General features: G+C 47.4%; 1 protein-coding gene across 6 annotated transcripts in view; it reads right to left on the bottom strand.

Moving 5' to 3' along the window:
• eva1ba (eva-1 homolog Ba (C. elegans)) overlaps positions 1-14,798 on the bottom strand; it is a 123,797-nt gene that overhangs the window by 34,795 nt on the left and 74,204 nt on the right. The gene's annotated exons all lie outside the window — the stretch shown is intronic.

The raw sequence follows: 14,798 nt of genomic DNA, 5'->3' as shown, positions 1-14,798 counted from the left end.
ACTCCACAAGACTGTATACTGTAAGCTCAAACTGTTGTGCCCTTGGTCTCTTTAATGTAACTCCAGAGTGAGGAAGCAGCTTGGTAGACTGCCTTTTATACCTGCTTGCCCGGGGTGTGCAGGTGACCCTTGGGTCTCCCACAAGTGCGCCCCCTGGTGGCAATCTTACACACTAGTAAAGTTTACATACATAACAAAGGCTTTATCATTGCCCAGTCCCAACTGATGTGTACTTAGCCTGTTTACAGCAGTGCACATCTCTCCTGAGCAGTCGGAAGACCCATTCCCCTCTCCCATTACATCAGCTGTGACACACAGCTTGGTGTCTGGAGTTGGGAAAGCACCAGGAGATGTACAAAATCTCTTTCGGTACACCCTCCATTCCCCCGCCGCCCCCCACCCTCACACTCCCCCAGGCCTCCAGTCAAAGGGAATCCATATCAATCCAAGTTTGGGATGGTCACACAGCGTACTGCCCTCTAAACGCCCAAACTCATTGCCCAAAAATACCATGCCCCGCCCTCACTGCTTGGCGTGAGCCTTGGGTGTCCAGCTCTGGTTGGGTGTATTCCAGGAGGTCATCACATGACCTCTCACAGCCCCACCCCCACACTCCCACCATTGGCCACCCTCCTCGCAGCTCGCCGCCTTCCTGTGCCAATCGGAAAGCGGACAGACTCTTTGTTACTGAGTGGGCAAATGCATGGCAGATGCAGTATAATGTGGATAAATGTGAGGTTATCCACTTTGGGGGCAAAAACACGAGGGCACAATATTATCCGAATGGCGGCAGATTAGGAAAGGGGGAGGTGCAACGAGACCTGGGTGTCATGGTTCGTCAGTCATTGAAAGTTGGCATGCAGGTACAGCAGGCGGTGAAAGCAGCAAATGGTACGTTGGCCTTCATGGCTAGAGAATTTGAGTATAGGAGCAGGGAGGTCTTACTGCAGTTGTACAGGGCCTCACCTGGAATATTGTGTTTAGTTTTGGTCTCCTAATCTGAGGAAGGACGTTCTTGCTATTGAGGGAGTGCAGCGAAGGTTCACCAGACTGATTCCCGGGATGGCTGGACTGTCATATGAGGAGAGACTGGATCAACTGGGCCTTTATTCACTGGCGTTTAGAAGGATGAGGGGGGATCTCATAGAAACGTATAAGATTCTGACGGGCCTGGACAGGTTAGATGTGGGAAGAATGTTCCCGATGATGGGGAAGTCCAGAACCAGGGGGCACAGTCTAAGGATAAGGGGTAGACCATTTAGGACTGAGATGAGAAGAAACTTCTTCACTCAGAGAGTTGTTAACCTGTGGAATTCCCTGCCACAGAGAGTTGTTGATGGCAGTTCATTGGATATATTGAAGAGGGAGTTAGATATGGCCCTTACGGTTAAGGGGATCAAGGGGTATGGAGAGAAAGCAAGAAAGGGGTACTGAGGGAATGATCAGCCATGATCTTATTGAATGGTGGTGCAGGCTCGAAGGGCCGAATGGCCTACTCCTGCATCTATTTTCTATGTTTCAATGTTTCCCCGATTGGGTGAATCTTGACTGTCAGTGAAAAAGCCATTCTTCCAGCTCCGATATATTTTTTTACTCCTCGTAAGATTTTTCTCCAGGATTACTTGCAGCAGTGTCCAGCAGATGAATCTGCAATTCCTGGCGGCTCCAGGACATGCCGGGAAGTTTGGCCACCCTACTGAAGCCCCCGTGGAAGGAGATGCCAGTCCTCTCTCTCCAACAGGCTGTGCAATTCTCCGGGATGGTCACAGACAAGATGGGACGCCGATAATACAGCGCTATGGAACCATTCACGGGGGCACTGGGGAAATCTGCCATTTTCACATATGACCAGTTCACCCCATGCCCATGTGTCATACCACACAACCCGAGAACAATGTATCTACCGGTTAGCATTTGGTAATTGGTAACATGCCAAGTTGTAATGTATGTATGCCTGGGTTTACCTGCCACCAGGGGGAGCGACCATCTGAGGTCATTGGGTCACAGAGACACATGTGCAGCCCTTGTATATAAAGAAAGCCTCCATGTTTAATCCTCACTTTGAAAGCGAATAAAGTAGAATCAAGTCACACCTGATTGAGTTCACAATACTAAGTCTATTGAGTTATTGCACACCAAGTACTCTGTACTCGTATCAGTAAAAGAGACCATCAAGCTGTCAGATTGTCATCAAAACCCAACTGGAGTATTATGTCCAATTCTGGGCACCACACTTTACATCCTTCCTAAAGGCCTTCGAGAGGGTGCAGGCAAGATTTACCAGAATGGTTCCAGGGATGAGGGGCTTCAGTTATGTTGATAGACCAGAGAAGCTAGGCTTGCTCGCCTTAGAGCGGAGAAGGTTGAGAGGAGATTTGATAGAGGTGTTCAAAATCATAAGGGGTCTGGTCAGAGTAGAGAGAGAGAAACTGTTCCCATTGGCCGAAGGGTCAAAAACCAGAGGACACAGGTTTAAGGCGATTGGCAAAGAACCAAAGGTGACAGGAGGATGCACTTTTTTTTACACAGCGAGTGATTAGGATCTGGAATGCACTGCCGGAAAGGGTGGTGGAGGCAGACTCAATCACAGCTTTCAAAAGGGAATTGGGTAAGTATAACAGCCTTTGGGGAAGGAAGCCTGCCATCCTTACCCGGTCTGGCCTCTATGTGACTCCATTCCCACACCAATGTGGTTGACTCTTAACTGCCCAGTGAAGCAGCCTAGCAAACCATTCCGTTGCATCAATTCAGGGATTCCCGAGAATGAATTAAAAGAAAATGGCCCGAGAAGGGATGTAAATCGTTGTACCACTCAATGGAAAGAACACCAGCAGTAACAAGCACCTATAACACGACGATCACATTACACCCAGCCGAACTGTTTGACAATGAAAAAATACTATTGCAATAACGGAGCTATGTTAACATATCTAAAGGACAGCACATGTTCTACATTAAACCAACCCAGTTATTTCTATTGCTTTTCAATGCCCAGTGGTCACTGTGGAATGCAGTTCCCAGTTCCCAATCTCTGGGCTTGGTAGACATTCTTGGCTGGAGACAGAAGTTACAAATATTTCCCGGTGTCTTTAACCTCTAACTTCTCATCAAAATGTTTGGGGACTTGATTTCCAAATCAAACAGTTGCTACTGAGTCTCCTGAGAAACTGTGGGGGGGTGTTTAAATGGTCTTCCGATAAGGGTTATTGTCAAAGTGCAGTAAGTTTGTTTATTAACATTTACCAGATGTCATCGGTTCAATGCCTGGTGATGTTGCTTTCCAAAGCGATTAGATTTTAAACATCACTTTCAGGAGCGGAGGGGAAAAAAATGGAATAAAATACCACAACAACAACTTGTATTTATATAGCGCCTTTAATGGAGTAAAACGTCCCAAGGCATTTCACAGGAGTGTTTTAAGAAAAAATAAATTTGACTCTGAGCCATATAAGAAGAAATGACAGCAGATGGTCAAAGAGATAGATTTTAAGGAGCGTCTTAAAGGAGGAAAGAGAGTTGGAGAGGTGGAGAGGTTTAGGGAGGGAGTTCCGGAGCTTGGGGCCCAGGCAGCTGAAGGCACGGCCACCAATGGTTGAGCAGTTATAATCAGGGATGCTCAAGAGGACAGAATTTGAGGAGCACAGACATTTCAGGGGGTTGTGGGGCTAAAGGAGATTACAGAGATAAGGAGAGGATTTGTAAATAAGGATGAGAATTTTAAAATCGAGGTGTTGCTTAGCCAACGTAGGTCACTGAGTACAGGAGTGATGGGTGAGTGGTACTTGGTGCAAGTTAGGACACGGGCTGCTGAGTTTTGGATGACCTCAATTTTATGTAGGGTAGAATGTGAGAGGCCAGCCAGGTGCACGTTGGAATAGTCAAATCTAGTGGGGACAAACAGGTGATTTTCTGGCTACGATTAGATAGATAAGAATGGAACTAGGCGAGTTCCACCCAGCTGGACGACAGTGGAGAGGTGTTGGAGGAGGATGGAGTGGTCAACCAGCTGTGGACTGGTCGAGAAGGACGAGGAGGGATAGTTTACCTTTGTTATAGTCACAAAGGATGTCATTTGTGACTGATGAGAACCTTTCCGGTACTGTGGCAGGTGCAGTGACCAGATTGAAGGGATTCAAACATGGAGTTCGGGGAAAGATGGGCACGGATTTGGGAGGCGACAACACGTTCAAGGACTTTGGAGAAGAACGGGAAGTTGGAGATGGGGCGGTAGCTTGCAAGCACAGTGGGGTCAAGGGTTGTTTTTTTTTTTAAAAAAGGAGGGGTGATGACGGCAGAATTGAGGAACATGCAGTTTCATAAGCACTGGTATCTTCTGTATCCTGTCCAAATCACCATCCTTCAGTGAGTGTCAGTGGACTAATACCATCAAGCCCAATCCTCTCCTCATGCACACTCTCTCCATAACAACATAAGAATTAGGAGAAGGAGTAGGCCATACGGCCCCTCGAGCCTGCTCCGCCATTCAATGAGATCATGGTTGATCATCGACCTCAACTCCACTTTCCCGCCTGTGATGTATTTGCTTCATGGGTTCTTTGCTATTAAAAACTAGTTGATTTATTACAACAGGTTTAACAATCACACTACACATTACCAGTTCAACTATTTTAGTTGCGCACTTTAAACAAATGCCCCCTGCAAGGGGGGGGGCAGGGTCACACTCCAAAATAAATGTTTTTCCAGTGTCCTCTTTTTTTTTTTCTTTAGGCACTAAAAAAAGAGAAATTATATACGTGCCCCCTGGCTCAAAAGGGAGGGGGGGGCGGGGGCGGGGGACACTGAAACCAGCACAACAAACAAATTAAACTTTAGACAAACATCAAATTAAAATTCAGTTGCCAGGGGTGATGATGCACTCCAGTCCCTCCGGCGCCCACCTCTCACGGAAGGCCGTGAGCGTATCGGTGGACACCGCGTGCTCCATGTAACCGCGGAAGAGAGGCAGGCAGTCGGGCTGAATGAACCCCTCGACCGGCCACTGCCTAGACCGGCTGATAGCCACCTTGGCCATGCCCAGGAGCAGTCCTACGAGGAGGCCATCCGACCTGCCCGCTCCCCTCCGCACAGGGGAGCATACATTAACACTGCTCAATCTCCATATCCCTCGATTTCCTAATATCTGTCGATCTCAGCCTTGAATATACTCAAAGACTCAGCATCCACAGCTCTCTGGGGCAGAGAATTCCACGCACACTTTCCATCAGGGGTTACAGGACAACAATCAGGAGCAGGAACCCTGCCTGGCTTTTCCTCGACATTGCCACGCCCAGCTACCATTGCCGATCAGTAGAGCCAGCACTGACTGGGGCTTGAACTCATGGCCTTGTGCCTGGTACAGCTCAGTATCCCTCCGGAGGCTGTAAATCCCATCTGAGCCAGCAGGGACCCCTGTGTTTGGGGCTGAGTTAATGTTTCTGCTGCCGTCTGGTTTGTTTACAGACAAGCAACAAGCAACAAGCAAATCGTTAAGTAAAATTCTCATTTCACTCACAGCGATTGAGGGGTTGCAGGGGGCTGAACTTCCTCCTGGAATGGACACCAGGAATTGGGGTTGCCAGCTGGATTGGATGCATTTTGAGGTTTCATCACATGACCTGTCGCCTCCAACTGCCCCGCCCCCACACTCCCGCCATTGGTCGCTCGGCACTGCTTCCCCCACCAATCGGAAAGTGAACAGGCTCCTCATTACCCGACTGGATGATTCTTGACTGTCAGTCAAACAACCTTTTTTCCCCTTCTTCAATGCAAATGAAAAGAAAAAACACAATTTTCTTTATGACCGTAATGATTTCTCTGCTGGATTGCTCGCAGCAGAGATTAATCTTAGAGGCTCAAGGACTAAGCAGGTCAGAGGGCCTCCTTGGTGCGACTGTTCCTGGGCGTGGCCAAGGGGGTATCAGCTGGGCCAGGCAGCGGCCGGTCGAGGGGGTCATTCAGCCCGACTGCCAGCCTCTCTTCCACGGTTACATCCGAGCCAGGGTGTCCCTGTAGATGGAGCACGCGGTGTCCACCGGTACGCTCGCGGCCTTTCGCGAGAGGTGGCCGCCGGAGGGACTGAAGTGCATCATCACTCCCAGCAACCACATTTTTATTTGATCTAAGTTTTTGTTAAAGTTGAGTTCTAGTGCCCTTGCCAAAAGGGGACACTTGATTTAAAGTTCTACTTAAAATAGTTGTAGAGTTGGGAGTGGCTTAGCCAGTCACGTGATGTTCACAAGACTCAATCAAACCCCAGCCAGTTGGGTTCAGGGGATCCACGATGAGGCAGATGAACTGGTAATGTGTAGTGTGATTGTTAAACCTTTGTTAATAAACCAACTAATTCTTAAGAATTCACAGCAACACATTGCTATTAAGAACCCATGAAGCAAAAATATTACCGTTAATAAAAAGGAGAGTTTCACAATCTTGGTTCCTCCTGATGCACAGAATAAACTTTGCAACCAGAAGACTCCCACCAAGTACCTTGTACACATAACGAGTAAGATTGTACAGCAATTCAGATCAGCACAAACCCCAATTAAATATCTGGGCTGAGACTACGTGGGGAAAAAAAAAACAGGAAGATTTATTGCAAGTGGACTTTGCAGCCCAGTCTGAGCCATGTCCTCGAAATACTCTGGGATACCAATGAGATATCGATTGCCTCTCAGCCTGGGAGAATCCAGATTCTCACAGGAAACACTGAATTCATCTCAGCCTCAATTTGAAAAAAACACATTTTAATGAGGGAGTAATTTAATGTCAGTATGCAGACCCCGTGGCCAATTGAGAGCCACTAGCCTGAACAATAAAAGAGACGAGCATATGAAAAGGCCATCAATGCTCACTCTATTTGTTGGAATTGGAACCACATCAGTTGTGGTCTGTTGGGGCAACTCACAGTCTGGGAATAGTTGGTGAAGGAACGTTGATAGTTGGTGATTTAATTATGAATTTTTAGTTAATTTTAGTGTGAAGTGAAAGGCGCCATAAAACTTAGTCATGGATCCTACATTGGCTTCACTTGTCATGTCACCGCTGTGAGCAGGGTGCTGATCAATGAAAGGTTTATTCTCTGACTACAAGGGTCCAATGTGAAATGAGCCAACCCAGCCCCCATGATCACAGCTAATTCGACACTAATTGGCAATCTCATCCAGAAAGGCCACAAGATAGCTGATGGAAATGTTACTCAGATGTAGTAGAGGCTCCTCTTCTGAAATCCCGGGAAATGCTGAAATTGAGGAAACGTGGAGGAAGCTTTATTCTGGAGTGGGTGATCACCATTTGCCCTGGGAGTGCTTGATGCTGACACCGGGTACGTAAAATACTCCATTCCTCAGCACCGACATCCCTCAGCTGGGTGAGCAGAAAAATAAGGATCGTCACCTCTGGCACAGAACAACACTGGATAGTAGGCAGAATAGGGGGTAGAGTGGAGACAGGATGGTGGGGGGGCGTGGGGGCAGGACGGGAGGCAGAGTGGGGACAGGACGGGGGGGTTGGGGGGCAGAGTGGGGGCAGGACAGGACAGGATGGGAGGCAGAGTGGGAACAGTATGGGGAGGGGGGGCAGGACTGGGGATAGATTGGGGTGAGGACAGGGGGCAGAGTGGGATTGCTAATTATACAGGAGGGTACATTCGCAAGGCAGTATAATATACCAAGTGGATTGAGTTTAAGCAAATCTTGGAGCCCCAAACCAGGCAAGATTTTGGAAAACTTGTGTATTTTTGAACTGACTGACATTCCCACTGTGGTTTTCTAATTCTGTGGAATGTAACCACTGCAATGTATGGAATTTTGTTTTAAATAATTCCGCACATGCTACTTCAGATGTGCCAGATTTTACATAGTATACTTACATTACACTAAATCAACAGTCAAGAAAATTTTAGGAACGTTAATGAGTTGGGTTGTTGCCTTTTCATATGGACAGAAGGCTGAGGAAGAGGGGAGTGTTAACATGATATATTGGCTTCCCTGAATGTCTAACCAGCTAACTCGCACCACACAGAGTACCCCATACGTTCCTGTGACATTTCTTACAGATTAATGTTGCAACATTAGCTGACCAGTAACAGGGCAATTAGGCTTGGATTTGTTGGCTGGTGAGGGAATTCCTGCTGCTGATAGGCTGGTGCAGTTCTCACTCCCAGCAGTGAGGAGATGAGTGTCCCTTCCCAAGGAAACATGGGCCAGGCAGCTATGGAGCATTTGCCAAATTTGACTCAGTACTTCAGGAGCTGCAGCTGGTACCAGAAGGTATTGATCCACTTGGCTGTGGCTCAGTGGGCAGCACTCTCACCTCAGAGTGAGTTTGTGGGTTCAAGTCCCACTCCAGAGACTTGAGCACAAAATCTAGGCTGACAATCCCAATTCAGCCCTGAGGGAGTGCTGCACTGTTGGAGGTGCCGTCTTTTGGACGAGATGTTACACCAAGGCCTCCGTCAGGTGGATGTAAACGATCCCATGTCATTATTTTGAAAAGAGCAAGAGGAGGTCTCCCTGGTGTCCAGGCCAATATTTATCCCTCACCCAACATCACAGACAGGATGGCCTGTGGTCGGTATGGCTCTGTCCTCTCAGAGTATGCCGCCATAGCTCCTTTGAAATCTACTGCAAGTTTAGGATTTCCACATGGGCATGCACGAAATCCGGAACTTGCAGTCTGTCAACCGTACACATCGACAGGCCATCAGCACGGCCACAAAAAAGCAATCACTGGCGCAGAATTGGGCTATTCGCCCACCGACTGGCCAGAAATTGCGCATGGAAATGTGTACGGTTGATGCAAACAGGCATCAGAGTAAGGGAATAAGCTAAGGCATTAATTTAACATATTCAGATCGTAAATTATACACATATACTGTATCAAATGGGTTCCTGCAAACATTGGCCTGGATTACAGTTTTAATCATGTCTAAACTTATTAACAAAAAAATTTATTTTTAAGTGAGGTTGGTGCAATGAGGTTATTCCAAATAAAATTCCAATTCTGCCAATTGTAATTGGATCAGATTTCGGGATTCCATTACATCTCATTAGGGGACTCCCTTCGGAAATGATTAAAATGGAATTCTGCTTTGCGATTGGAGGAACGGGCCCACGTGATTCCAAGTATGCTTCTGTACCGCCTGCGTCCCTGGGCTCCATGGGCCCTTACGCCGCCCTCCGCCAGTAGCTACGTTCGGAATTCTTTCGCAGGTCAGAGGCATGCTGTGGAGGTATGCCTCTGACTGCAAACTCTTGGCCCAATAAATTATCTCATTGCTGTTTATGGAGCTCGCCGAGAGCAAATTGGCTGCTGCATTTCCCACATTACAACAGTGACTACATATCAAAAGTACTTCATTGGTGAATTTAATGTTATGATTGTCAGGTTCCCGCCCATCAGCCGGCCAAATTAAACATACGGTGGAAAGGTCACCGGCAAATCGGGAAAGATAGGGGGTTATAGGGGAGGGAGGTGACGATTGTGGTTGCAAGAGAAGCCGTGAACAGCAGAAGGTAGGACAATGGTTTGCTTGAGGTTGCCGGGGGGAGCACTCCCTGCTCTAAAAAGCACTAACCCTGCTGCAACCGGCAGCTGCTGCATTCATTTTGCTGCCGGATTTCCCGAACCCTGGGAAACCCGGCCCTCAGTTGTGGAAGTCTGATTTCAATATTGCAATGAGGTGTCCTGTCTCTCCAAGACAGGACACACGCAACCCGCCACTGTAAAAAAAAAAATGCCAGCAGGTGCAAACGTAGAAGGTCCCCCGATTTTTAATTTTCAATCCCCACCCAACCATCTCACGCCCATTGTGGGGGGTTAATATCAACTCCAATGTGCCAGCCAATGATTTTAAGGTGGACGGGACATACCGCAGAACTTACAGCTAACCAAGTCCATTCAGCGACTACATTTCAAAAGTCCTTCATTGGCTATAAAGCACTTTGAGACGTCCGATGGTCGTGAAAGGCGCTATATAAATGCAAGTCTTTATTTTACTCTGCAAACAGAATCTATTTAAACAGAGTCTCCACATGCTTATAGCACATAGAACTCCTGACTTAAAGTCTCCTGATAAATGCAGGGCGATTTCTCCAGCAAAACACAGTGAGTGGAGGGTCATTACATAACACAAATTATGCACGTAAACTTAATCCCAGTCACTGTCCAGGTGTGATTGACAGGGGAGTTACCCAATCATCTCTGGTACATTGGGGCAAATGACCTTCTGTGCTATAAAATTCTATGGTTGCAAAAATAGTACACGGAGCAAATGAAAGCCCTAGGTGAGATATATCCAGTGGGCACACTGCACATCACGGTATCGACGGGCTCGGTCTACTGTCAAGAGCAGGAACCAAGTTTGATGAATTGCTGCTGTGCAAACAAACCATTGGTAGTTCCGGAGCTCACATCTGGCAATAATCTGCCAAGTCAGTCATCGTGATTCAATACAAAATAAGAACTACTCCGTATCTCTAAATCTGCCTTGATTTTAAGACAAGAGAGGAATGCGATGGATTATTGGGCAAGGTCATAGCAGAAACTCAGTATAGAAGTTACACTTTGCAAACTTTACACTCAGGCCTCAAAAACCATCATTGAACTGGAAAATCAGTAAACACTGATCACTGCTCCAGATTTTTGTCCCTCCAACCCTGGTGGTTATATTTACTGTCGATGGCCCAGGAATTTTTAAATATTTTAGTATGTGGAGCTGCGCTCTAAACTACTGGGTTTGTGCTCATACGGTTAAATATTTTCTCTCAGGATAAGCAAACACCGTCATCTCCAGAAATAGTCCAAATCCGTCAGATAGAAAAGGCAACAGGAGTGCAGCGATTTGACCACCAACCTAAGGCTTGTTGCGCTCTGATTATTTTTAAAAGCCGTGACGTTTGACGTGTTACCACAGAGACACATCAGGACAGAGAGCTGATCCCGAGGAGAACATATCATAAGATCAACAGCAACTCCAAAACCCAGCCTGCACTTGACTGAAACAATTGCCGACATTGTAGTTACAAACGGAGCTCCTGCTAGCTCTCCAGCAGTGAGGTTGTTCAGCACCCTGTTGTTGTGCTGCCAAGTTCAGGATGACCTTACAAAAAAAAAATAATTGAGGAGAGAGTAAAACAAATTCTGCCGTTTCAAAATCCTAAGGACAAATTCAGCCTGACCAAGGTGTGGGATTTCCATATTACTGGTGAGACCACTAATGGCACACTGGTACTGTCATACAGATTTCAACAGGAGAGTAGCATTTCTGTCTATATTGACTTGAAACGTAAAAACACTCAATTTAATACAAGACATTCAAGTTGATGGGCAAATGGTGGAGGCTGTGAACGACTTCATCTACTTAGGGCCCTCTTTGGTCACCTCACCCACCGAACCCTCTTTGGCCATCTCACCCACCTCACCCACTTTGGTCACCTCGCCCACCAAGCTCTCTTTGGTTACCGAACCCACTGAGCCCTCTTTGGTCACCTCACCCACCTTGGCCAGCTCACCCACTTTGGCTACCTCACCCACTTTGGCCACATCACCCACCTGACTCTCTTTGGTCCCCTCGACCATCTCAGAGACAAAGTGCCTGTAAACCGGGCACTGAAGCTTGGGAATCAGGTCAGGAAGGAACGCCGACCCACTCCGGATTGGAGGAGGTTGTGGAGTGGCCCTCCGTTAACCTGGAGATATCAAAGCGACGATGATCCAGTGGGACTGTGACACTTGGAACATAGCCAAACTGTCAAGGTCGGTCAGCGCTACTGACCTTTGCTGTCTCAAGCATAATTGCTTGCTGTGTACCGAGTGTGGACTTGGTCTTTTCAAACTTGGGCTGTTTTGAACATCAGCTGCACCAGCCTGGGCCATCGAACACTGGGGTGAGGCACTGCTGCTTACAATTCCGACACTGGTCAGATAGTGTTGGAAGCAATTTGAGCATCACATAATGTCATGTATGTACATGCTGTTTGTAGCCACCAGATGGTGTCATTGTTGGAGGCCACTAAACAGCACGCACATGGTGCTGCTCTGGTATAAAAGGCCAGCCATTTTAAGAGTCAGGCACTTTGGGCCGTAATAAAGCAGGAACAAGGTTGTATCTTGCTTAGTTAAACAGTACTCAGTTTGAACCTTTATTGCATACATAACATTTGGCGACAAGAATACAAGAACTTTTGTTTGCAAAATGAGCACATTGGATTTTTAGAACGATTTGTGCAGGAAGAAGACTGGGCAGACTTTGTGAGCTGTTTGAACCAGTACTTTATGTCCAACAAAATGAAGGGGGTCGACGGTGCAGATCAGTGCCGGGCCGTGTTCCTCACTGTGTGCCGTTCAAAGATCTACGGTATGATAAAGAATCTACTCATGCCAAGAGATCCAACAGAGAAAATGTACGAGGAGTTGTGTACATTGGTACAGGAGCACCTCAAGCCAGACGACGGCATCATCATCTCGAGATACCGGTGTTATACACACGTTCGATCGGAGGGCCAGAGCGCGGCGGAATTAGTTGCCGACCTGAGACGTCTAGCGGGACCGTGCAAGTTCAGGACAGTGTTGGCAGACTTTGTTATTGGTATCAACCACGGTGATCCTGCGCAAACTTCTGGCGGTGGAGGCGCTGGATTTCAAAAAGGGCCATCCAGATCGATCAATGTATGACGATGGACAGGAGTTTAAAGCAAATATCGGTGAAGAATCGAACCTCGGCAAGTACTGTAAATGCGATTGATTCGGTGTTCGGCAGAGTGGCACATGGCAGGGCCTATCCGGCTGCGTTCGGGAAACCTGTGGCTGCCCAAAGTCTGCCAGCGGGAATGTATCCGACTTCTCCGTGTTGGCGTTGTGGGGGAAATCATCGGCACCAGCAGTGCCGATTTAAGCAATATAGTTGCAAAGGCTGTCTGAGAGTGGGACATCTCCAGCGCAAGTGTCCGCAGATGAGCAAGCGAGCTGCGACACACCACGTGGAGGATGAGAGTCAGACTAGCGCGGATCTGGATACGCAATCAGAGATGCCAGAGGAGGAAGTGTATGGACTGTACTCTTTCATAACCAAGAGTAAACCAATTTTGATTAACATGAAGTTTAACAGGATACCGGTATCGATGGAATTGGACACAGGCGAGTCAATCGATCATGAACGAGAGGGCATTTAATAAGTTGTGGGATACTAAGACTGTAAGGCCCAGGCTGAGCCCTGTTAACGCCAAGCTGCGCACATACACCAGAGAACTGATAAAAGTGATTGGCAGTGCATAAATTAATGTGTCGTATAACAGTGTGGTTCACGAGTTACCGCTGTGGATTATTCCAAGCAATGGCCCAACACTGCTCGGCAGGAGCTGATTGGAGAAAATCAGATACGACTGGAACAATATAAAGGCCTTGTCATCAGAGGAAGATGTTGTGCCCAAGTATTGAGCAAGTTCCCCTCGCTGTTCGAGCCAGGTATCGGCAACTTCACGGGAGCCAAGGTGCAGATCCACGTGGACTCAGATGCAAGACCCGTGCATCATAAAGCTCGGGCAGTGCTGTATATGATGAGGGAGAAGGTCAAAATTGAACTGGACAGGCTCCAGCGTGAAGGGATCATATCACCGGTTGAATTTAATGAATGGGCCAGCCCCATTGTTCCTGCGCTGAAAAGTGATGGCACAGTCAGAATCTGTGGAGACTAAAAGGCTACGATCAACAGGGTTTCGAAACAAGATCAGTACCCGTTACCGAAGGCTGATGACATGTTTGCGACGCTAGCCAGAGGGAAGTCGTTCACAAAACTGGACTTGACATCGGCCTATATGACGCAGGAGTTGGTCGAGACGTCGAAGAGACTTACGTGCATTAACACGCACAAAGGACTGTTTATCACAGGTGCCCGCTTGGAATTCGCTCGGCTGCAGCAATATTCCAGAGGCATATGGAAAGTCTACTGAAGTCCGTTCCCAGAACCGTCGTGTTCCAAGATGACATCCTGATCACCGGTCAGGAATCCAAGGAACATCTGAACAACCTGTAAGAGGTTCTACTGCATTTGGATAGAGTGGGACTCAAACTTAAACGCTCGAAGTGCGTCTTCATGGCACCGGAGATCGAATTCCTCGGGAGGAAAATCGCCGCTGATGGCATCAGACCTACTGACGTGAAAACCAAAGCCATCAAGAATGCACCCAAGCCGCAGAATGTGATGGAGCTGCATTCATTCCTGGCTCTACTCAACTACTTTGGTAACTTCCTACCTAAATTGAGCACCTTACTTGAACCACTGCACATGCTATTGAGAAAAGGCAACAACTAGGTGTGGGGCACATTGCAAAAACAGAGCTTTTGAGAAAGCCACTAATCTGCTTTGCTCGAATAAGCTGCTGGTACATTATGACCCATGTAAACGTTTAGTCTTGGCCTATGATGCATCGTCAGATGGAATTGGTTGCTTGTTATAACAAGCCAATGAGTCGGGGAAACTTCAACCTGTTGCGTATGCATCCAAAAGTTTGTCTAAAGCATAACAAGCCTACAGTATGGTAGAAAAAGAAGCTTTAGCGTGTGTGTATGGTGTTAAAAAGATGCATCAATACCTGATCGGTCTGAGGTTTGAATTAGAGACCAATCACAAGCCGCTCATTTTGTTGTTTTCCGAGAACAAAGGTATCAATACCATCGCTTCATCCCGCATCCAAAAGGTGGGCGCTGACATTATCTGCCTATGATTATGTCATTTGCTGCAGACCTGGGACAGAGAATTGTGCTGATGCTTTGAGCCGGTTGCCGTTGCCCACACCGGAGGT

Source organism: Pristiophorus japonicus, chromosome 14 (genome assembly GCF_044704955.1).
Source record: "Pristiophorus japonicus isolate sPriJap1 chromosome 14, sPriJap1.hap1, whole genome shotgun sequence".
Lineage (NCBI taxonomy): Eukaryota > Metazoa > Chordata > Chondrichthyes > Pristiophoridae > Pristiophorus > Pristiophorus japonicus.
The sequence above is the reverse complement of the archived record's forward strand: the minus strand, read 5'-3'. Positions and strand labels throughout refer to the sequence as shown.